Below are 24,268 nucleotides of genomic sequence, written 5' to 3'. Positions count from 1 at the left end.
TCTCTCTCTCTCTCTCTCTCTCTCTCTCTCTCTCTCTCTCTCTCTCTCTTTGATGGGTCTCTCCAGCCCTAGAATCTAATAAGCATTACATTCTAGCACAAGTTCTATAGCACTAATGATGCTGTCTAGCTCGGAACATTAATGGTTAATATTAGCTCATTTTTAGTTCCGTTTAGAAAACAAGCACTGTTATTCAAAACACTGCTGACATCAGTGGGCATGGCAGCGACAGGAGCCCTGCCTGGGAGACTGAAAAGTGCGACCTCTGCATCTGACACTGAGCTGGAATCTAGGACTGCGGTAAGAACAAACCCTCACCAAATCTGTAGAGATTTCATCTTCATTTGCATCCTGATCAGTCATCATGTAAGGAAAGCACCTGTAGTCAAATTCCCCTCCCCAGCCCCAGGGTTAGGCATTCATTTTCATAACCCTGGAGATGTGTTACCCCTCCTCCTCCATCTACTGCATAGATCTATAAATGCTAAACAAAGCTTTCAGTAAGTGTCAGAGCGTGGGGGAGGAGTCTTACAAGTCATTTTAGGAAAATAACAGTGAAATCCGAAATGATAAATAATTCAAGAATCTACTGTGTTCTCTCCAATTTTATCTTCCAAAAGAAATAAGGACAAGTACACTCAGTCAATTTCAATTAAACCTAAGTGATATCAATTTTGTCACCTATAATCAGCCACACTGAGTTGGAAATTCTGCTGTAGTTCTCTCGTGGGTGGTAAATAGAAAGATTCAGTACATGCACCTGGGCATGCTAGCCTCCATATACTGCAGCTAGCTACTTCCTGTTCTTATTTCTCTCCCTTTCCCTATTTCCTTTTGCAGCTTTTAAATTGTACTTTAGTAACTAAAGTGTGCAGCAGAATCCAAATCACCACCGAGCTCTTTAGTTACAGCTATTGTTTCTCCTAAGTTATTCCGGGACAGTAGGTTAACTGTTGCCTTCATTACTCTCTCACAAGTTTTACCCACGAGACTTTTATTAAAAAAAAAATTATACTAAATATCATTCCATCAAATAAACACTGAAATCAAAGGTAGCGAGCTTCAGGTTCCCTGTCATTGTTCGTCGTTCAGAACACCCTTGCTGTACTTCCCTAGGGTGCTGTGACTGGACTGGGAATTAGTTTTGACTCACACATTTTGAATCTTGGCGTTCTATTAATTAAATTTATCATATACTTGCCAGGTAAAAACAGAAAATATTTTTGCAATGATGAGCACTTCAAAAATGAATAGACAGATAGATAGATGGATGGATGGATGGATAGATGGACGGACAGACAGATGGAGATAAGCCAGGTGTGGTGGTAGAGGCCTGTAGTCCTCACAGTTGGGCAGCATGATAGATCAGGAGCTACATGGAATACATGTAGCTGGAATACATGACCCCATCTTAAAAGTAAAAGCATTTATACAAAACAAGATGATCTTCATTTTATATATGTGTAGCCATCCATGCAGAATAATAGGTTTAATAATATTATCTTTGTTAAAATAACTAGTCATTAGTTTCTGAAATCGTAATTATCAACATCTCCTGAAACAAACCTCTTTAAAACGTTGGGTAAATAAAACATATATTTTTTTGTTTAAATAGACAGAAAAGGCACAAAAAAGCACAAGCCTAGCAGGAGGGGCCTGAAAAATCAAGAGTTCTTGATCACATGGAAGACAAAGCCTGAGGCCCCTTACAGAATGGGAGATGGAGACTTCTGCTGCCTGCAGAGAGCATTCTCCTCAGCAAGAGGACTCAAAAGTACCTTAAGTAAAGCTCAATCCAAAATCAAAAGTGCAAGAAGCAAAAAAACATAGCTATGAGTGAGATTAAGGAGAGACAATTTAGAAACAATGTAGATCTCCTCAGCGCTCCACAAAAGGGATCATCGACCAAACACTGAAAAACAACTTGTATTCCAGATAGATTCTCAAAGATCCAAACACAATTCAAAGAAACAAAAATCCAATCACTAAAGTCAAGTGGCTGTTCTAATCTCAAAGAAAAATGCTACAAAAGCCCACACTGAAGTGGGAGTTTATACCAAAGAGATTCTTCATTTAATCTGTGGATAGAAAATCCAAACAAGCACACAGCCCACATGTTTCAGTAGACAGTGTTCTGAGCAGCAAGGCTGCGTTCAGGGCCAGGGCTGTGGTGTCTGAAGTTGGTAGTTCAACTCCAGGAAAAAGCCGTCTTGGTCACTTCTTCAATGATTTCAGAGCATCCACTCTGTACCTACTATGCTCCAGGCAGGCATCCTTTATCATATGTCAATATTAAACTGAGTTGGTGATACTTGGTTGAAAAGAATAATTCAATATTTTGTATCAAGCCTCGAATAGATTAAATAAATCTGTCCTGGACCGGTTGGCTATGTAGAATTATATTGTCAAAGAACATATTGCACAGCAGCATTGAGAGCTAAGTGTGCACAGGCGCGCTGTGTTTCTGCAGTGCTTGTGAGCAGAAGCCCAGCTACTTTTCTGCCATACTATCTTTGGGAATGAATATGTTTGGGAGACAGTGGTGCCCACTTTCAGGACAGAGGTCAGATCTATCTACTGTTGAGTGCAGTGCCATTTCTGCCTGGACTCAGAGTTCCTCTCTTGTTAACACCCAAGTGTGAGCTAGCCCTCTCTATAGTCACTCATTTTATTTTGCTCCTAAATGGTCTCTACTGGCGTCCCAGCCAGCTCTCCTAAGTACCTGCTTGAGAGGCCCATCAAGTTCAACTCTGGGGCCAATATAAAAGCCACAAAAATTAGGTCTCAGATTTAAGCTTATAAAATATGATTTATGGTAACAGAGAAGAAAACAACAGCATGATATAAATAAAATGTGCCAGGTTCTGAAACATTTTAGTATGTAGACTTTCCCTCACAAACCCATTCTACCAGAGACTAAAATCTAGAAAACCTAGGTGTGTTCCCCACGTTGGAAAACCAACTCAAAAGTGCAGTTCTCAATTAGAGGAAGCTATCGTCCGGGGTAATCCAGGTGTGATGAGACGTGACAGATGTCAAAATAGGTGTCTCTCTTATGGTCTGCTGCTGCCTTAGAAAGTGAGTGCAGCTGATGGCCTTCACTTTACTGTACTAGCAGGTAAAGGTGACAACAGTCCAAGCAACAGCTGTCCTGTGAGCAGCGCTGGCCAGAACACTGAAGCCCTCACAAACATTGTCACAGGCCCCGCCCCGCCCCTCCTCACACTCTCAAACAAGCTGTCACTTTTTGCTGTCTACCTCTGATGAAACTCAAGTGACTTGGGCCTAAAAGTTGACTTGACTACATAGAAACAAATTTTACTGGTATTAATAATGTCCACCTGGTTGGGTGCACACGTGCTTTGGAAGGGTGAGACTGCAGCACCCACAATCCTGTGCTGTTTCCACTTCCCAGGAAGTACTACTTCTCATTTTTCACTGAGCTATCTATTTTGTTCTTCTATTGTTGAAACTGAAATTCTATGGATTTATCAAAAGGGTGTTTCAACATTAACACAAGAGGCTCAATAATACAGTTCTCAGCACCACAAAACAAGAGGAAGTTAACATTAATGTAATCTAACACTTAAAAAAACCCATAATACTAGCAGGTATATAAGTAAAGCCATATGACAATACTGCTAAAACTTACAGTTCAAATGAATGTGCAGATTTCTGGAGTTTTAGATGAAAATTAAAACTTAAATGGACCTAGAAATTACAAAAACACCATTTGGTTGGTTTAAGAACTGATGATAGTTTAGATCTCTCCAGACTCATGCTCAGGCTCTCTAGAATATGCTGCATCTAACGCTACTTTCTAATAATGGATGTAAACACCCATATTACCTGTGCTTAGATTTGACCAAAAGAAATGGGGACATTGTATATATTTAACTTATCTCCTACAAAGAAGAGCTGTAAGAACTACATAAAGATTCAGTATGGACTGGATCTATTTACTTAATTAATTGACATTTGTAAAATACTAGTTCCACAAGTCCACAAAATCTATCAAAGCTGTTCCTTAATATCTATGGGAAATTCAGAGTCCCCAGATACCAAATCCATAGATGTTCCAAGTCCCTCATAAAATAGCACTGTACTTGCATATAATCTATGCACATCCTCTGGTATAGAATGTTTTAAATAATCTTGGGCACAGGGGAAAGGTTCCTGAACAGAACACCAATGGCATATGCTCTAAGATCAAGAATTGACAAATGGGACCTCATAAAACTGCAAAGCTTCTGTAAAGCAAAGGACACAGTCAATAGGACAAAGCAGCAACCAACAGATTGGGAAAAGATCTTCACCAACCCTACATCTGATAAAGGGCTAATATCCAAAATATACAAAGAACTGAAGAAATTAGACTCTAGACAATCAAAGAACCCTATTAAAAAATAGAGCACAGAGCTGAACAAAGAATTCTCAACTGAGGAAGCTTGAATGGCCGAGAAGCACCTAAAGAAATGTTCAGTATCCTTAGTCATCAGGGAAATGCAAATGAAAACAACACTGAGATTCCACCTCACACCAGTCAGAATGGCTAAGATCAAAAACACAGGTGACAGCAGATGTTGTCGAGGATGTGGAGAAAGAGGAACATTCCTCCACTGTTGGTAGGATTGTAAACTGGTACAACCACTATGGAAAGCAGTCTGGCGGTATCTCAGAAAATTGAACATAGTGTTACCTGAGGACCCAGCTATACCACTCCTAGGCATATACCCAGAAGATGCTCAAACATATAACAAGGACATATGCTCAACTATGTTCATAGCAGCCTTATTTATAATAGCCAGGAGCTGGAAAGAACCCAGATGTCCTTCAACTGAGGAATGGATTCAAAAAATGTGGTATATTTACACAATGGAGTATTACTCAGCTATTAAAAACAATGAATTTGAGAGTTTCCTAGGTAAATGGATGGAACTAGAAAATATCATCCTGAGTGAAGTAAGCCAATCACAAAAGAACACACATGGTATTCACTCACTGATTATTGGATATTAGCCCAGAACCTTGAAATGCCTAAGATGCAACTCACAGGCCACATGAAGCTCATGAAGAAGGAAGACCACGTGGGGGTGATTCGGTCCTTCTTAGAAGGAGCAACAAAATACTCAAGGGAGCAAATATGGAGACAAAGTGAGGGACAGAAACTGAAGGAGGGGCCGTCTGAAGACCATTCCACCTGAGTATCCATCCCATGTGCCGTCACCAAAGGTAGATGCTGATGTGGAAGTCAGGAAGTGCATGCTGATAAGAGCCTGATATGGATGTCTCCTCAGAGGTCTTCAAGAGTCTGACATATTCAGAGGCAGATGCTCACAACTAGCCATTGAACTGATAATGGGATTCCCAATGGAGGAGTTAGAGTGAGGACCGAAGGAGCTGAAAGGGTTTGTGGCCCCATGAGGAGAGCAACAATACCAACCAACCAGAGATCCCAGAGTCTAAACCACCAGCCTGGGAGCACTTAGGGAGGGATCCAGGGCTTTAGCTGAATATGTAAGAGTGGAGGGCCCTGCTGGGCATAGGTGGAAGAAGAGATCCTTGACCTCATGAAGGCTGGACGCCCCAGGGGGTGGGAATTTTGAGGGTGGGGAGGTGGGAGTTGAGGGGGGGTAGGTAGGGGTTACATCCACAGAGAAGGAGGAGGAAGAGTGAGGGGATAGGGGGTTCCTGGGTGGGTGGGGGATGGGGTAAGGGGACAACATATGAAATGTAAATAAAACATCCAATAAAAAAAGAGGAAAGCCAAAAATAAATAAATAAATAATCTCTAGAGTTTTAAAAGATTTGCTTATTTTGTGCATATGAGTGTTTTATCTGCATGTACACCTGCACCCCAGAAGAGGACATAGGACCACAGTTATAGATGGTTGTGAGACACCATGTCTGTGCTCTTAACCACTGAGCCATCTCTCCAGCCCTTAAAGATTTTTTAGGACAGAGAGAAAGAAAGAGGGAGTGGAGCAAGAAAGAGACAGAGTGAGAGATAAGCAAGTGTAGATGCCACGGACTTGAGTGATCAGAGCTCCCTGGAGCTGCAGCTACAGCAGCTGTAAGCAGCCGGAGACAGATGCTGGCTATCAGGTCCTGGGCAAGAGCAGTACATGCTCTCAACCACTCTCCAGCCTGTCTCTGGATTTCTTAGAAGACTTAAGATGAAGTACATCACACATAAATAGTTGTTATATCTTATTGCTTAGGGAATAATAAATGGGGAGGGAAAGCTTGGACATACTTAATATTGTTTTTAAAAAGATTTATTTTGCCGGGCAGGGGTGGTGCACGTCTTTAATCCCAGCACTTGGGAGGCAGAGGCAGGTGGGTTTCTGAGTCCGAGGCCAGCCTGGTCTACAGGGTGAGTTCCAGGACAGCCAGGCCTACACAGAGAAACCCTGTCTCGAAAAACTGAAAAAAAAAAAAAAGATTTGTTTTTATTTTATATGTAAGAATGTTTTGCCTACGTATGTGTACTACACCACATGTTTGCCTGGTGATTACAGAGGTCAGAAGAGGGTATCAGGTCCTCTGGAACTATATTTACAACCGAATGGTTGTGAGTTGTCACATGGGTGCTGGGACTTAAACCCAGGCCCTCACCAAGAAGAGCCAGTGCTGTAAACTGCTTGGCCATCTCACTAGCCCCTGGTCTCAAGCTCTTGAGCCTCTGTCTCTAGCTCCCAAGCACTAGGGTTATGGGTGTACACCAACATGCCAGGATTCATGTTCACTATAGCTGGCTATGCAATGTATGCACTAATGTACAGTCCAGTCAACCATCCAAAGACTGGACTCTTGAGCTGCAGTACATTCTTATAATGGAATACCCAGTAATGTCACACACATTACTCTTTTATCTGGTTTTGCTTTCTGAAGTTTCAGTTACCTGCAACCCTAAAATATTGAAAATTCCAGAAATTGGCAATTCATATCCTCTTCAGAGAAACATATGATATTTCCTGCCATCCCACCCCTCTTGCCAGGGACAGAATATTCATTATATATGTAATATATATAATAGTGTAATATTATATATACATTAGTCACTTACATCTTGGCTATCAAAATAACCATTTCAGGATTGCAGTTGTTTTGTTTAGTAGCTCTTATTTTGCTTAACACTGGCCCCAAAGTAAGAAAGTAACATTGACAATTTTAATACAGTACATTGTTCAACTGTTCTATACTTGTTATTGATCTCTCACTGTCCCCTAATTTATTAGATATATTATTATATATATTTATATTATTATAGCATATATTATTATATATATTTATATTATTATAGTATATATTATTGTATATGTTATATTATTATTTATTTATACAAATATTTATATGTATAGACAAATATACACATAGTGTGGTATTATTCATGTTCTAGGATGGGAGTCATGGACTATATTCTTAATAGATATTGGTATACTGATAAATACAATATACTTGAACCTCAAAACATGCTTTTCCCTATCTTGTAAATGTAAGAGTATATCCAGTATATCCGTTTTCCAAATGACACAACTAAGACTTGAGCACTTAGCTGAGCATGGTGGTACATATTCCTTTAATCCCAGTACATGGGAGGCAGAGGCAGGTGGATGTCTGTGAGTTCAAGGCTAGGCTCGTCTACAGAGTGAGTTCCAGGACAGCCAGAGTTTCACAGTGAAACCCTGTCTTAAAAAACAAAATAAACAAAAAAGATCTGAGCACTTTACTGCATACAAATTTTACCTTTAGAATCATGAAGAGCTGGAGATGGCCTTTGCTGGCACAGAGACTGGCCTAGCAGTTTGCAATAATGTCTGAACCAATCAGAGTCCTTGTGACTGGAACAGCCGGTCAAATTGCATATTCACCGTTGTACAGTATTGGAAATGGATCTGTCTTTGGAAAAGACCAGCCCATCATTCTTGTGCTGTTGGACATCACCCCCATGATGGGTGTTCTGTACGGTGTCCTGATGGAACTGCAAGACTGTGCCCATCCCCTTCTGCAGGATGTCATTGCAACAGACAAAGAAGAGATTGCCTTCAAAGATCTGGATGTGGCTGTCCTTGTGGGCTCCATGCCAAGAAGAGAAGGCATGGAAAGGAAGGACCTACTGAAAGCCAATGTGAAAATCTTCAAATTCCAGGGTGCAGCCTTGGAGAAATACATCAAGAAATCAGTTAAGGTCATTGTTGTGGGATACTCAGCCAATACAAACTGCCTGACAGCCTTCAAGTTGGTACCATTGATCCCCAAGGAGAACTTCAGTTGCCTGACTTGCTTGGACCACAACTGAGCAAAATCTCAAACTGCTCTTAAACTCGGTGTAACTGCTGATGATGTAAAAAAATGTCATTATCTGGAAAAATCATTCATCAACCTGGTATCCAGAGGTCAACCATGCCAAGGTGAAATTGCAAGGAAAGGAAGTCGGTGTGTATGAAGTCCTAAAAGACGACAGCTGGCTGAAGGGAGAGTTCATGTTGTTAGTGCTACAATCTAAATAAAACTATATTCAAATGAAAAAAATCATAGAGAAATATGGTTATAAAATGTGTCAGACTGGCACACAACCCAGTAGTAGTGTGCTTGTCTACCATGGGAAAAGCCTACAGCACTACAAAAGAAATCAATCGTTCAATAAATAAACAAATGAAGTGGGAGGACAGAGGAATAGGAGACGGGGAAGATTTCAGAGGAGAAATGTAATGGTGCCTGCACACTACTTTTAATATAAGAAAACAGTAAGAAGTGTTGTTGAGTAAATAGACAGATGGGAAGATAGTGATTAAAAAAATAATAAAATGGAGCAACTATAGTCATGTACATGCCAGGAACATCTTAGTTATCACACAACTATTTCCTGTATTTGAAGTTTTTTACACTAAAATACAGTATGGAAATTACTTTTTTTAATTTTTTTGGATTGACATTCTTTTTTTTGTTTTGTTTTGTTTTGTTTTGTTTTTTTGTTTTTTTTGTTTTTTGAGACAGGGTTTCTCTGTGTAGCCTTGGCTGTCCTGGAACTCACTCTGTATACCAGGCTGGCCTCGAACTCAGAACTCCACCCGCCTCTGCCTCCCAAGTGCTGGGATTAAAGGCGTGCACCACCACTGCCCGGATACTTTTTTTTTAAATTAAGGGGATGGAAAGATGGCTCAATGATTAAGAGCATTGGCTGTTTCCCAGAGGACCTGGATTCAATTCCCAGCATCCATGTGGCAGCTCACACCTGTCTGTAACTCCAGCTCCAGGAAATCTGATGTTTTCTGCTGGCCCTGTATGCACCAGGCACACAAGTGGTGTAGGCAGAAAGCCTGTTCACTCACTCACCTACCCACTCACCCACTCACTCACCTACTTACTCACTTACCCACCCACTCACCCACCTACCTACTCACTCACCCACTCACTCACTCACCATTCAATCTTGGATCTCCTTACAGTACTCCTTTCAGTCTACTGCAGGAGACCTAACTGAAACCAATGTCTAGATGTAAAAAAGCCCTGGGTTCAATCCCCTGCAACACAAATCTAATTGGTGACTGTTTGCACCCATTGAGAAGCAAGGCAGTGCTACCCTCAACCCCCATTTCAAACCCAAATATGTTTGTTTCCAGTGCCATTGCCTAGAGATGAAGTCCTAATGATAAAAAAAACACTGCCAGAAGGCAGACCATTTCCAGTAGACGTTGCTATGATTCATCCCATGATGTAGGAGAAGCTGTAAGCTTGTCCATGGAGAGAAAGCTCAGTCAGGATTCCAGCTGACTGCCTCAGCTTTCCCAGGCAGCTTTTGGATGCTGCCTTTGAGTGCCTAGTTTGATGGTGGTATCTTTATCTGTTACTATTTGTTCTTCTCCTTGGAAGCCTGACCCAAGGGAACATAACCCACTGGTCTGCCACTACTGGAAACTCCAGCTGCTCGTCTAAAACTGCGTTTCTCAATTGGTTTCTGCAACATATTATAAACACCCAACTTAAGACGATCTGATGCCTATTCCTTTCTCTACCCATCTATCTCTGATACTTAGTCTTTTTCTTTGGCTTGTTACATACTTAATAAACTCACACATTTCGAACCCAAAGTATGATTATCACAGATCATTCTTTGAACTAGACAGAGCAGTTACACCTTAAGTAAAGCTATTTTACAAAAAGGATCCTTTCCATGTATAATATGAAAAACATGATATAATAATCACTTTCAGAAATTTTGTGTGATTGTGTGTGTATTTGTGAGTGTACATATGCACGTGTGGTTCTGGAGAGCAAACTCAAGGACCTCAAGCATACAGAACACGCACTATACTGGAGTCCTGAAACATGCCAATTTAAGGGAACTCTAAAAATCCTTGAAAAATTAAAGTGACATGTCAGACAAAAGGCAAAGACAATAAAAGAAAGTTTGTTGCAAGTCATTTTAGATTAATAATGATTAAACAAAACCCCAGCAGAGCGGCACCCTGCACCTCACCTGGGCAACACAATGGAGCTGGCACCGATGGCAAAGGCATGGGGGAGCCAGCCCCGAGGGTGGGAGAGCAGGAGAGCTGACCCTGCCTCCTGCCAACGGCCACACTGGGATCTAAGGGTCCTTGATCTTCGAAGAACAATACCCCAGATTTACACTGCACGCAACAGCAGTGGTCTCAGGTGAGCTGGTGAGTTAGCACGACTGAATCTGAAAGACCCGTTAAGAGCTGAGGGGCTCTCTGAAAATGAGGGGAGGGTTGCAACTTCAAATTGTAAAGGTCATCACTAGCAAATGGCACATATGTATATCTGGGGGTCCTTTAGCTGGCAGGAGTACAGTCTTAATAGAGGCGGCCCTCTGGGCAGTACAGGCTGGAGTGTGAGATGGATTCCAAGTGCAGTCAGGAGAGCCAGGCAGTCAGGGGCTGCTCCTTCCTCTCTGCCTGTGCTGGCTGGGCAGGGGCAGCAGAGATGTAAAGAGGAGGACTAAAATACTCCTGGGGGAGGGGGGCAGAGGGAGAGAGCAAGGTGGCTGGGGGACGGGGGCAAGGTCAACCCTCAGTTGTAAACGCTAGTGACAAAAAGAGTTTCTACCAAACAGGGGCTTCTTGACGGAGTATTGCCATTATTACAGTAATTTTTTCTAAAAAGGTTACAGTCTTCTGGCTAGAAGATGCTAGATTTGCATGTGCCTTGGTCCTCAGCTTGGTGCTGCTGGGCTGTGGTTGTCGGGAGCCGCATTCGCCATTGCAAAATGGCGCCGGCTCCTTGAGGGAGCCAAGCTGAATGTGTGCATGCGCAGAGAGTAAAAATTACTATGCTAATTAAGCCTCACTCCAAGAGCACTCTAAGAGCCAATGAGAAACGAGTATGCTAATTAGGCATCATTAAGGAGCCAATGAGCATGCAGTAAGTGCTCCCAGGACTCTATATAAGCCCATGGGTTCTGGGGCTCTGGGTCCTTCGCCACTACCATCTAAGAGAGCTGTAACACCATCTAAGAGAGCTGTAACACCGTCTAAAAGAGCTGTAACAAGTAAACTGCGTGTCAGAAGAATCCTGAAGTGTGGCGTGTTCTCCTTTTCGGCGAGGCGGCGCGTCACATGTGGTATAAACCTTTGGGTCACTGGCACTTGTCCCTGAAAGACATTATGTGGTCTTATTCCCTTCCTCTTTACAGAGCCCTTCCTCTCTCACCCTCCCCTCTCCTTCCCCTCCCACTCTCTCCTGCCCATAAAGTGAGCGGTCCAGCTCCATCACACCACCCCCCATGATGCCACCCTAGTCCCCAGAAAACGGTGCCAGCTGATTACAACCCAAACCTCTAAAAGTGGATGTCCAAATAAACATTCTTTATAAGTTTATTATTTCAGGTAAGTAACAGGGGGTAGGCTTTCTGCATTAAGTAAAGAAAAAATTAGGTTTCTGATAGTATTGAACTCAGATTTTGAGTAATTTCACAAAAGTTATACCTGCACTTTAACTTTACAGCTGCCACTGAGTATCCAAGAAAGGACGGTCCTTTAAGAAGACGACACTGGATTCAAATAGGTATGGCATGTCCCTTGACTAGGTCAAGTTCTAGAACAGCAGTCAGACATCAGCAAGGACAATCCTAATTTAAAGACTATTCTTTTTTCCAAGTCTCCTCTTTCTGAGGCTCCTGCACACGCCAGGCCACTTTGGCTTAAGTGTGGTTCAGCCTGGTAATGTCAGCCAGCTTACAGAGTGAACTCTTTATAGAAAGACATAGGGTCCTTGATCTCTCTTAAAGGGCCTCTTCCTGAGTAAAAAGTTCTTTGTTAAAGAGAATTATTTCATAGCTAAATGAAAATAATAATATGCAAGTGAAAAAAAAGTAAATATTTTCTTCCCTTTCTCACCCCAACAAAAGTAAATATAAAATTGTATAATGTATACAATGTTCTGAGAGGTTTCTTTTCTTTGATAAAATAGCCAAAATGAGATGCACAGAGTGCTAGCAGCTGCGCTGGGGGCCAGGTATGAGTAATAAAGGCTTCTCTCTTACATCTTTTGAAAGTTTCTCCAACATTAGGGTTTTTTTTTTTTTACTTTTATAAAACTTTAAAATCATTTTATTATGTTTTATGTGTATGTTTTATCAGCATGTATGTCTGTATACTGCATGCATGCTTGGTGCCCAGAAATCCCCTGGAGCTGAAGTTACAGGCAGCTGTGAGCTGCCACATGAGTGAGACTGAACCCAGGTTCTCTGCAAGAGCAGCCAGTGCCTTTAACTTCTGAGCCGTCTCTCCAGCCCCTACTTTTATAATTCAGAGAAGGAAGTTATAGGTAAAAGGGTAGAAATGCTTTTTAAATTATCTGCTTTTGTTTAAAGGGGGAACACTTAAATCATACCTATTTTGTTCAATGATTTAAGTTGTCATCTAGACTTGCTATTTTGTTTGTTTGTTTGTTTTTGTTTTTTGTTTTTTGTTTTTCAAGACAGGGTTTCTCTGTGTAGCCCTGGCTGTCATGGAACTTGCTCTGTAGACTAGGCTGACCCCAAACCCAGAGATCTGTCTGTCTCTGCCTCCCAAGTGCTAGGATTAAAGGTGTGTGCCACCATGCCCTGGCTAGACTTGATGTTCTTAAATGTAATAGAAATTCAGAGTCTTGGACTGGATTCCATCCTCAGCATCACAAAGCCCTGGCATTATTGTGCGCTCCTGTAATCTAGCACCAGGATAGGGAGATGGAGGCAGGCGGGTCAGACGTTCTTGACCATGACTGACTGAATAGTGAGTTCAAGGCCAGGCTAATACACATGACTGTATATACAAACAATTTTTTTTAAATGGAAGAAAAAAAAATCAGATGAGAGCTACAAATTTTCTTCGTAGAAAATAGCACTTATTTGCTGAATGGAGCCCATGGGAATCCCCAAACAACCCAGGCTGTTGCCCAGAGTATGGGTTGCCCTCCACAAACTGACAGTGGGGCCCTCTGCTGAAGACAACTCTACACAACTTGAGCATGGAGATGTTGAGCTGGCGCCTACACAGGGACTTTACTCTTGTGTGCTAGCATCTTTGGTAGGGGATGGTACTGTGCATGCTACCAAAAGAGAACATAACACCAAGTCAACCACAAACCTTCTCGAATGGTGTCCTGCCTGCCAAATATGCTGGGGCAGTGGGGGCTCAAAGCTTGTAACCAACTGATGTGACCTCGGCCCACTCCACAAGATGGAACCCATACCCAACACTGCTTAGGTGACTAAGAACCTAAGCGTACACAGCCCAGGGATCTAGGGTAAAATAATACTGGTCTAAAAAAAGAAAAAAATGTAGCAAAAAAAAAAAAAACCAAAAACCCGAACTCCTAATGACATCCTGCTGTACTCATCCATCAGTGCCTTGGCCAGCCATCATCTGAGACGCTTCCTCCTGCAGCAGATGGGAACAAACAGAGACCCACAGCTAGACATACACACGTACACAGAGCCCTGGAACACACAGCTCTAAAAGGGGTGTTTCCATCAAACCCCTCAAAGAGGAACCTGAAAGAGGAAGGGGAAAGAGTGTAAGAGCCACAGGGGATAGAGAACACAAAGAAAACAAGGCTTTCTAAAACAATGTGAGCAAAGCTCATTAGAACTCACAGAGACCGAGGCTGCAAGCACAGGGCCTGCAAGGGGTGCCCCAGGTCTTCTGTACTTATATTACGACGTGAAGTGGGAACTAGAGGGTTCTTTGGAAAGTCAGTTGTGTTGGAAGGTGTTCTGCTGGGGCAAACACAAACGAGTGTTTTCCTGAAGTGAACACAGGTGAAAGGCTAAGGCAGACTCATGAAGGAACATTTAGCTGAAGCAGACACAGGTGAAAGATGTTCCGATAAAGCTTGCAAGTGAAAGGACACATGATGAAGGATTCTTTGCTAACAACACACATGTATTGGTCTTCCTTACAGTGCATAGTTGAGCTCTGTTTATCAGCTGAGTGATGTCAGCTGAGACGGACTCACACGCTGAGGCAAGACCCGTGGAGGACATGAGATGTTTGGGGGGTATAAATAGAACTTGACGGACAGTTTATTGTTTTTATGGGATTCTTGAGTGTGTGAATGAGTGTGTCTCTGATGCTCGTGCCTTCTCTTGAGCTCTTTTCTTTCTGTTGGTTTGTCTTGTCCAACTTTGATGTCATAATTTTTGTTTTACCTTATATGGGAGGGGAGGGAGGGGAAACTGCAGTTGGGATGTAATATATGAAAGAAGAATTAAAAATTATTTAAGAATGAATGAATGAGAAGAGAAAGGAAAGAAAGAAGGAAAGAAAGGAAAGAGAGAGAGAGAGAAAGAGAGAAAGAAAGAAAGAAAGAAAGAAAGAAAGAAAGAAAGAAAGAAAGAAAGAAAGAGAAGGAAAGAAAGAAAAAAGAAAAGAAAGGGAGAAAGAAATCCTAGTCACAAGGGGAAAGGTTAACAACTGAACTCTCATTTGTACCTCTGCCTGGGGAAGAAACGAGCATCAGTTTTCTCCATGGAGTGACGTGACCCTGGGTGTATCAAACACTCCAGGGCAGGCCTCATGTTCAGGAGTCGTTGACCAACATACTGGCCTCCACAGTTTTTTTGTGTGCTTTTATTTGGTTACAGTTTGGTGAGTTTTTGTTTTCTGGGTAGTATCTTACTGGTTTGGGAGGTTTTGTTGTTTTAATAGGTATTTGTTTGTTTTTGAGAAAGAACTTAAAATTGAGTGGACAGGAAGGGGGATAGGATCTGGAAGGACTTGGGGGAAGGGATGAATATGGTCCAAGTATAGTTAAATTTTAAAATTGTCTTAAAAAAATAAAATTATAAAGTACCTACATATAATTTTACCATGTAATTTCAAGGATTTTGTGAACCTTATAAAATGTATTAATGAATTAACGGGCTTGCTCATTTTTGCATGATAATTTACATTTTACTATCTATAACATAAAATTCAGCAATTAATTTTTAGAATTTAATTTCTCATTCAAATCAACTTAAAAATCATATGGCTTTTCATCCATCAACTGGGCGGCTTGTATGGTAATTCTGAGATGGTCTCTAAATATAGAATATTTTTCAAGTATTTACAAACTGTAAAGCACAAGCAATATGTACCTAAGTTACACGAGATTTTATATTATCATCTAATACTTCTGGTGTACAGCAAAGCTGAACAAATACTCTGAATACCCATTTCACAGAAGGAGCTGTGGCTTGTTTCTGGGGCTAGGGCAGTAGTGGAGGTGACTACTTCTTATCTGTGTCCAAAGACAACAGGATTAAACTTCTTCATCAGTAAGATTTTCTCTTGCTTGGCCCTGCCCTTAGCCTTAATTAGTTTCCTCTTTTGCCTACTCTGATACTGCAGCTCCTAGAAAGAGCTAACCAGCTAAAGCTGACTGCTCTGTAAATCATGAATTGGAGGAAGAAAAAAGAAAGCCACTGTTTTAGCGGTTGATCTGCTAGTCCTTTGAATTATATTGTCAAAATCTATTATACAGAAACAAAAGTCAAATGGATAGAAAATGAACAATATTTGGAGGACTGAGACAGTGAAAAAGAGTTGAAAAGCTAAAATCAATAGAAGGCAAAGGTAACAAGTCAACCAGGGGTTTGGGGTATAAATGCCCTGGTCACACGCAGCCCGGGGCGTGATGCGGGAAGGAAGGGGTGAGAAAATGAATATGAATGAATGAGCAGGAACCGCCCCCCATCAGAAAGTTATCAGACATATCCGATTCTTCAAGATGACAGCTCTCCCCTAGGACAGTTACAGAGACAAACTAAACGAAAGAAGAGCTACTGTACACACCAGAGCTCAAGTCTGAGCTGGGTGTGGCTGGGTGTGGTGCACCTGTAACCCAGCACCAGGAGACTGAGGCAGGATGGTCAGAAGTTTGAGGCCAACTGGGTACTTGGTGAGTGTTTTAAAGAACCAAGCCCCTCCCCCTAAAAAAAAATCGAGTTTTGGATAAGCAAAATTAAGGAAAAGAGTACATACATGGCCTTCAAATTTGCTGACAAAGTTTACAAGGGTTTTATAATTTCATTACTCAGCCAGGCAGTGGCGGCACACGCCTTTAATCCCAGCACTTGGGAGGCAGAGCCAGGCAGATTTCTGAGATCGAGGCCGGCCTGGTCTATAGAGTGAGTTCCAGGACAGCCAGGGCTACACAGAGAAACCCCTGTCTCAAAAAAAACAAAAACAAAAAAAAAACAAAACAAAACAAAAAAAAGAAAGAAAAAACAGAAAAAGGAAAAAAAAGAATTTTATTACTCATGTATTTAATACAAGAGGCAGAACAACGCCTGGAGACTAGCAGTGGAAAGGCCATCAGAACAGCAACAAGACAGTTTTCTTCGAGAAAATGTTTGGATTCCGCTATTGCTCACAGAGACACAAAAATATATTAGATGTAGCAAATATTTCTCAATGCCACAGTCAACTGTACAGAACCATCATTATAATAATATTAATCAGATTATAAAACATGACTTTAAAAAATCTATAGGTATCTACAGAGTGAGTTCCAAGACGGCCAGAGCTACACAGAGAAACCCTGTCTCGAAAAACCAAACAAAACAAAAAAATCTATAGGTAAAGAAAAGGAGTTTAAAATTTCCCTCACAGCCAATGCAAAAGACAAGAGAAAATTGTATCATTTATTAAATCAAAATTTACACGGCATAGAAGCCTTCAGAAATGAAGAACCAAAGAGCTAAGTTTTGTGTATCTAAGCACTCTCTGATGAAGAGAGGACCTTCATACAGAAGTGTGACTGCAGCAGGTGTGCGGTGACACTTGTCTCCTCTCTGCACGTCATTCTTTCTTGAGATATAGGGCAGGATTCCTCTAGAATGAAAGCAGAGGAGGAAGGGAACTCTTCTAGACTTTATGGCTTGTTTTGAAGGAGAAGGGTTCTAGTTTCTATTTATCCACAACAATGAAGAGAGATTCTGATAGGATGTGAGACAGGAAGATGGGAAAGGTTAAAAAGACTTTGGAAAACCAGACAGAATACTTAAAAGGCAAAGACCTTAAGTTCTGGGCCAGCCTGAGCTACACAGTGTTATTCTGCCCCAAGAATAACAAAAAGACCCGAGTCTAAGGTCTTTTCAATTCCCTTTATAGGCTATTCATAGTCTGTTTCTCAGGCTGTAATCATACACAAACATACACACTCTGCTAGTTATTGCAATGGAAACCTGTATTTCAGTAATCTGGTAAATCTAAGAAAGCTTATAAAAAATCACAAGCTGACACAAATCCTATCACCTGGGAGGAGGCAATAGAAGGATCAAGAATTTATGGTCATTCTTGGAAGTTCAAGGCCAGGGTGGGCTACATATGTGAGAGCCTGTCTCAAACAAAATATAAAATCCAAAAACATAAACCTGTAAAAATTAGGAAAAAAATACATATAACCAAAAGACATACCATAACTAATTTAGAAACAAGTAATTTGATGCTCCTGTGGTTATCAAAAAGAAAATGGTCACCCATCTTATAAGAGCATATAAGGTCCTAGTTTATAACTGGCACCACTAAACCTGATACTGTAATTAGCATCCATGATTCAAGAAGGAAAAAGATATTCAAAATAGCATAATGCCTACTTTTATGCCCTTTAATATCATGTAAGACACACAACAAGCAAATAGGGGCTCATCAGTTAAGAGTAAATACTGCTCCTGCAGAGGACCTGAGTTTGGTTCCCAGGAACCATATTTAGCAACTCAAAACAGCCTGTAATTCCAGCTCAAGGGGGATCCACTGGTTTCCATGGCATTGCACTCCTGTGCACACACCCAGGCATGCATGTGCACGCGCACACATACACACTCAAAAACAAAATAAAGTTTTTAAAAAATGCAATCAATTACAAATATTCTAGGCCTTATGAAAAAGGAAAAGAAAATGCTATGGTAAGTAGTATAATAAGGGGAAATTACAAAAACAGACCAATCAAGAAAACACACAGGAAGGAGATAAAGAACTGGGTGCTCCTTCTACTTCTCAGGGCATTCATAGGAAGAATATTATTAATCCTTGACATTCTTTTATACCAGTTTGCGATCTTTATTTTAAGTTCAGTATACATCAAACCTTACTATGTTCTAAAATCTAATTACTTGCATCTAGGCAAGCAAGAGAAAATTATAACAGGGTTTGTCTTCTTCTACAATGGCCAAACATTTGGTCAGTAAATTTAGTTAGACCTAACTTCCAAAAGTAAAATTCAAGTTAATTAAAATTTGAAGTGGAGAAAGAGAAAACAGGGCAAACTTTCCATATATGGGACATTACTAAGAACACAAAACATTTTAAAATTCTTTATAATGACATTGAAAAATTATTCCAAACATGTTTGGTTACAAGAAGTAAAAATATAAAGAAATTAAAGGAAAACCAGGTATAGTGGCACATGTCTTTAATCTCAACACCCAGGAAGCACAGGCAGGCAGCTTTCTGAGATTTTGAAGGCAGCCTGATCTACGTAGAGACTGGACATCCAGGGCTACATAGAGAGAGACCTTGTCTCAAAATAGTAAGAGACAGGGGAGGGGAGAGGACAGCTAATAAAACAGTATGAGATGTAGATATGAACTTACAAACCATTTAAAAAGAGGCACCCCTAAACCTTGCCGTAACAAAGTACAACGACTTCTTCAGTGAATGGTAATTCTTAATTTCTAACTCATCAAATTATAAACTGTTCTCTTTGCCCAAGGCTGTCCACTGTCACCAGCTTAGCTGCTGTTCCCAAAGGCTCTGACTCACAGGCCACCGTCAACACGATGGTGAAGCTTGGCACCTTTGAAAGAACAAAGCACATTTAATAGATAGAAGGCTGAAAGTTCACTCCTTACTCCAAAACTGGAGGCTCCCTGACAGTCTCAGAAAAATACGTTTGGAGAAACACTTGACCTTAGAAAGAACGGTTTCTACTTCCTATGGATACCGTTGGAGGTAGGGCCTCTGGTAGCTGATGTACCATACATCATAGTGCCCATGTCAAAGGGCTGTTTTCAGCCAGTGGCATCATTACCCCAGTACCAGCAAACAACATTTACACCCTGTAAGTATGTAACCTGACAAATAGAACCTGTCTACTCTACGAATATAATGTATCAAGCAAAGAAACCCACCAGTGTTTTTCCAGAAGGCTAGAGAGGAACTAGAGAGACAGCTCAGTTGTTGAGTGGTCACTGCTCTTACAGAGGACCAGAATTTGGTTCCTGGACCCCCTGACAGGCAGCTCACAACTGCCTGTTAACTCCAGCTTCAGGGAATCCAACACCCTTTTCTGGATTCTTTGGATATTATATTTAAACACATAAACACAAACACAGACATATAATTAAAAATAAAATTAAATATTTAAAAAAGAGACCTGTAAATTTTTTTATCCACAGAGTATAAGCAGACTCACTTAAAATAAACTGTAATCGTGATTAAGGAAATTTCAACGTGAATCTTATCATGTTAGCTTGGTGGTTCTGAACTTTTGGGGTTAAATGACCCTTTCATGGGGATTGCCTAAGACCATTGAAATACAGATATTTACACTACAATTCATAACAGTAGCAAAATTAGAGTTATATAGTAGCAATAAAATAATTCGTGGTTGGGGGTAGCCGCAACATGAGGAACTATATTATAAAGGACTCAGCATTAGGAAGGTTAAGAACTGCTGTGCTGGGCATTGGAATCTACTGACTTAAACAAATTATCCCATCCCAGCATGTACTTATCTGGAGGAAGAGCTGAGTCTCGAGCGACCCCACACTGCGGAGGGAGTCAACCTCTCTAAGAAAGGCCACTCTGATGAGACTCCCTCAGGTGAAAAGGAAGAGCACAAGCCTGTGCTCTTTAAAACTCCGAGAGTTACTTCTCTATTTCTAAATACCAACTTCGTTACTGAGTTTACAAGCTGTGTGAGTTAAATATACAAGATAGGAATAGTTACCTACAGAAGTGTTCATTTGTTCAAGTTGTAAAAATATCCTCATCAAAAGTTATCCTCCTGCTTGTTTCCCAAGGGAAATCCACGAAATTCCAATCCAAGCATTAATAAGACTAGAAAATCAATAAAACGACCACTTCCACAGCTACTGTATCTGAGGCTTTCATAGTTGATGATGGAAATACAAGCTATAGGCCATGAGGGCAGTTACGAAAGGGCTCTTAGGCACTGCATGGTAGGGATGGCAATACTACCATCTCATTTATAATTCTGACCTTAAATTTTTTTTTATTGTATGAAAAACTTTATTTTCAATTAAAATATACATAACATCAGCACACTGAGGACCAGACTTCCACATATGAACAATTAGGGGATACACTCAGACTACATACAAACATACTATCAAAATAGGAATGGAGATTCAATACTGCTGGGTAACTATAATTCCTTTAGTAAATAGACCAGGGTGAAACCTCTACATTTGGGTTCCCTGATTCTCTATTTCAGAAGCAACCAATCAACCAAGTGACCAACCAGACAGACTTAAGTGACAAAGCAAGGAAGCATGCAGACAAGCAAACAAACAAGATATTCATCTAACATCCACAAAATCCAATGTGTTAATTAAAGGTATTTCCCACTAAACAGCTGACTTCTAAACAAGAAAATAATGTAGTCCATATAAGACAGGAAAAAAATTACCCTAAAGATTTATTTTTATTTTATATGTATGAATGTTTTACCTCTACATATGTCTGTGTACCACATGTGCATAGTGACTACAGAGGCCAGCCGAAGGCACTGGGTCCATGCTGACCTTAAATTTCTATCTAACCCATTTGTTTCTAAAGTTAACTACAGATCCCAGTCTTCATCTGGGCACCGTATGTATGGCAGGCAGCATATGAATTAATTTTCCTAATTAAATGGGGGGCTAGTGGTGGTTTGAATAAGAACAGCCCCCACAAGCTCCTACTTTTGAATGCTTAGTCATCAGAGAGTGGCAGCAGTTGAAAGGGACTAGGAGGTGTGGCCTTGCTGGAGGGAGTGTGTCACTGGAGGTCAAAGCCCCAGGCAGGCCCAGTGGTTCTTTCTTCCTGCTGCCTGTGGATCTGGATGTAGAATTCTTTCCAGCACCATGTCTGCCCATGTGCTCTCATGCTTCCAGCTATGACGACAATGGGTGACCTCAGAAATGGTAAACAAGTCCCAATTAAATGCTTCCCTTTCTAAGAGTTGCCACAGTCATGGTGTCTGTCTCTTTACAGCTGTAGAACAGTGACTAGGACACCTCTACAAAGCCCACACTCTGAAACATTAGACTGGGAACACAGCTGGCAAGTGTAAGTTTATTCTTGAAATGCAAATGGAGAGTAGCATCGATGCTAATGGGCCAGCATCAGAAGTGGACAAACAGGCAAATCCAGATTTACACACAAGCAAATGGACTCCAATACAATGCACAGCACAGACTTCCCGACTATCACCATATGGCTCAGAAAAATAGAGTATTATTCTAAAAAAATCTTATGTCAGACTTTCCAGGATTTAAACAGAAACCACCAGAAGACTGAGTTTATTAATTCAGGTGATAAACAGAAGCAAATCTCAAAGTATTTTGCAAGTAGACTTTAAATTCAAAAGTCTGGTGGAGATAATTCATGCTCTGCATTCAAAACCCTATAGAATGAGAGGCTGCTTCTTCAAAGAGCATTAGAAAAATTTAGAATTGGTGTCAAAGTTTAACTTGTATAGGACTAAGAAGTCTCTGCCACAAACAATAACCATACATCAGCTCCAGAGAAGCCATTATCAGCTCTACTTTAAAAGAATGACTTGTCTAGGTATGGTGGTGCATGCCTTTGATCCAAGCATTCAGGAGGCAGAGGCAGCAGATCTCTGTCAGTCTGAGTCCACCCTAGTGGACAAGAGCCAAGTTCCAGGACAACACAGGGCTACATAGAGAAATCTTGTCTCAAAAAGAGCAAAAACAACAAAATCTTTCTATTTTTCTTTATGTCCATGCCTGAGTATGCACAGGTATGTACAGGTGTCCACAGGAGCCAGCAGAGGACATCGGAGGAGCAACTCCAGGAGGAGCTGGAGTTATGGTTCGTGGGAGCTGCCTGCCCACCTAGGTGCTGGAACTGACTTGGGTCCTGTGCAAGAGCAGCAAGTGCTCTCACCTGCCGAGCCATCTCTCCATCTTCCCTCCGCTTCTTTCTCACTACCATATACAATCCACCCACTGAGTTAGGTTTTATACCCACAAGTTTGTCTTGAAGTGGTAACAGACAAGACTTTAAGTTTATCTTGAAGTGGTAACAGACAATACTTTAAGACAATGTGACTGCAAAACAAGACAGTGAACTGAAACATTTGCTGTCTTCTAACTTGAGTAAAGAATTGTCATGTGATTAAAGAATAAGTAAATTTTTTTATCCTCTTCATTTATTAAAAAGAAATCCTAATGCCTACTTTATACAACACTGTTGTAGGGACAATAAAGTAATGTATATAAAGCAGGATTTAAAGTATCGCCTTTAGTGCAATGCTCAACCAACTAATCACAGCAGTTAAGTTTAATTTGTGCAGCTAACTGAATATGAAATGAAAATACAAATATGAAGAGATTCTATATTTACCAACATCAACACTGGAGAAAAGTCCATATACCTTTATGGTAAGAAACCACTCTATCTGGATAGTTACATACGTGTCCATAAACTCTGGTTCTTTTAACCTAACAGATGGAGAACTGAGAATCCTCATCTTCCACGGGTCACAGTCAGTAACACGTACAGAGAAAAGTGGGGGACAAATTTTGCAGACAAGGCACAGTTTTAAGTGAAAGGCGCCATCTTGTTTGTTTGTTTTCATGGGTCAATATACAAAATGATACAGCTAGTATAAATGTGATTGCCTATCCCACTCTGCTCCAGGCTTGCAGAGGTTTGTGCTGTACTGGTTTGGACCTGCAGGCAGTCCAACACGAGTTTGGGCTTAAGCCAAATACTGAAGTAGTGTGCCAGACTCCCTGCATGAGGAAACCAAAGCACCCAGTAATAGTTTGGGATGGTTTGCTAGAAAGTGACTACAGAGCCTGAAATTTGGGCCTCACATTGCTAACAACCTCAACTGCCACTTGGTTTCTTGTTTATTGGACTATAAACAAAGTGCTGATCTTCTGAGGTATGAGACTGTTTCAATGTCTGTACTTAAGAGTCAAAGGGCAAGGACACTTGGTGTTGTGCTCAGGGAGAAAACCTTGTCCACACCTATGCAGCACATGTGTCTAATATCACACAAACTTCTTGGTCAGAGACACAGCCTCAATGTAAATGATGAGAAGCATTCAGAGAGTGCTGATGAATTTATCAGTTGTTAGTGAGACGTTAAACTTCAGCACTGTGACAGAGAAAAGGGCTGCTGTGAAAGAAGTTAGTCCAAGGGGGAAGGAGAACCAGCATGCAGAGATGCTCAAAGTGACCATCCAGAAAGGGAAGGACAGCAAGAGATGGAAAGCTGAAGCAAGGTTAGGGCTTAATCCCACCATCCTCTTACTGTCCTCCATTCCTGGACATAATTACAATGTGAATCTTAATTGAAACAAAAAAGCTCTTCCACCCCAACAGGCTAGTCTCCAATTTGGTAGTTGCTTCCGATACATTTTCTACCTTCAGGTTGCATCACAAACACAGTGGGCCATCACATCCTTTGCCAGCTTCGGTTACACTCTACAGCATGCTAACATATTTGCTAACTGTAAAAGCTTTCAATGTAAACAATGAGCCAGCAATTCAAGTAAATATCAATTCCT

At 41.0% G+C, this 24,268-nt stretch overlaps 1 protein-coding gene and 1 pseudogene across 2 annotated transcripts in view; one reads left to right on the top strand and one right to left on the bottom strand.

The window, feature by feature from the left end:
* The window catches only part of Commd1 (copper metabolism domain containing 1), a 98,874-nt gene that overhangs the window by 32,468 nt on the left and 42,138 nt on the right, over window positions 1–24,268 (bottom strand). The gene's annotated exons all lie outside the window — the stretch shown is intronic.
* LOC114630426 lies at window positions 7,810–8,513 on the top strand (annotated as a pseudogene).

This window comes from Grammomys surdaster, unplaced genomic scaffold (genome assembly GCF_004785775.1).
Source record: "Grammomys surdaster isolate TR1022 unplaced genomic scaffold, NIH_TR_1.0 67, whole genome shotgun sequence".
In the NCBI taxonomy this organism is placed as follows: domain Eukaryota; kingdom Metazoa; phylum Chordata; class Mammalia; order Rodentia; family Muridae; genus Grammomys; species Grammomys surdaster.
This window is presented reverse-complemented; position numbering and strand designations above follow the sequence as displayed.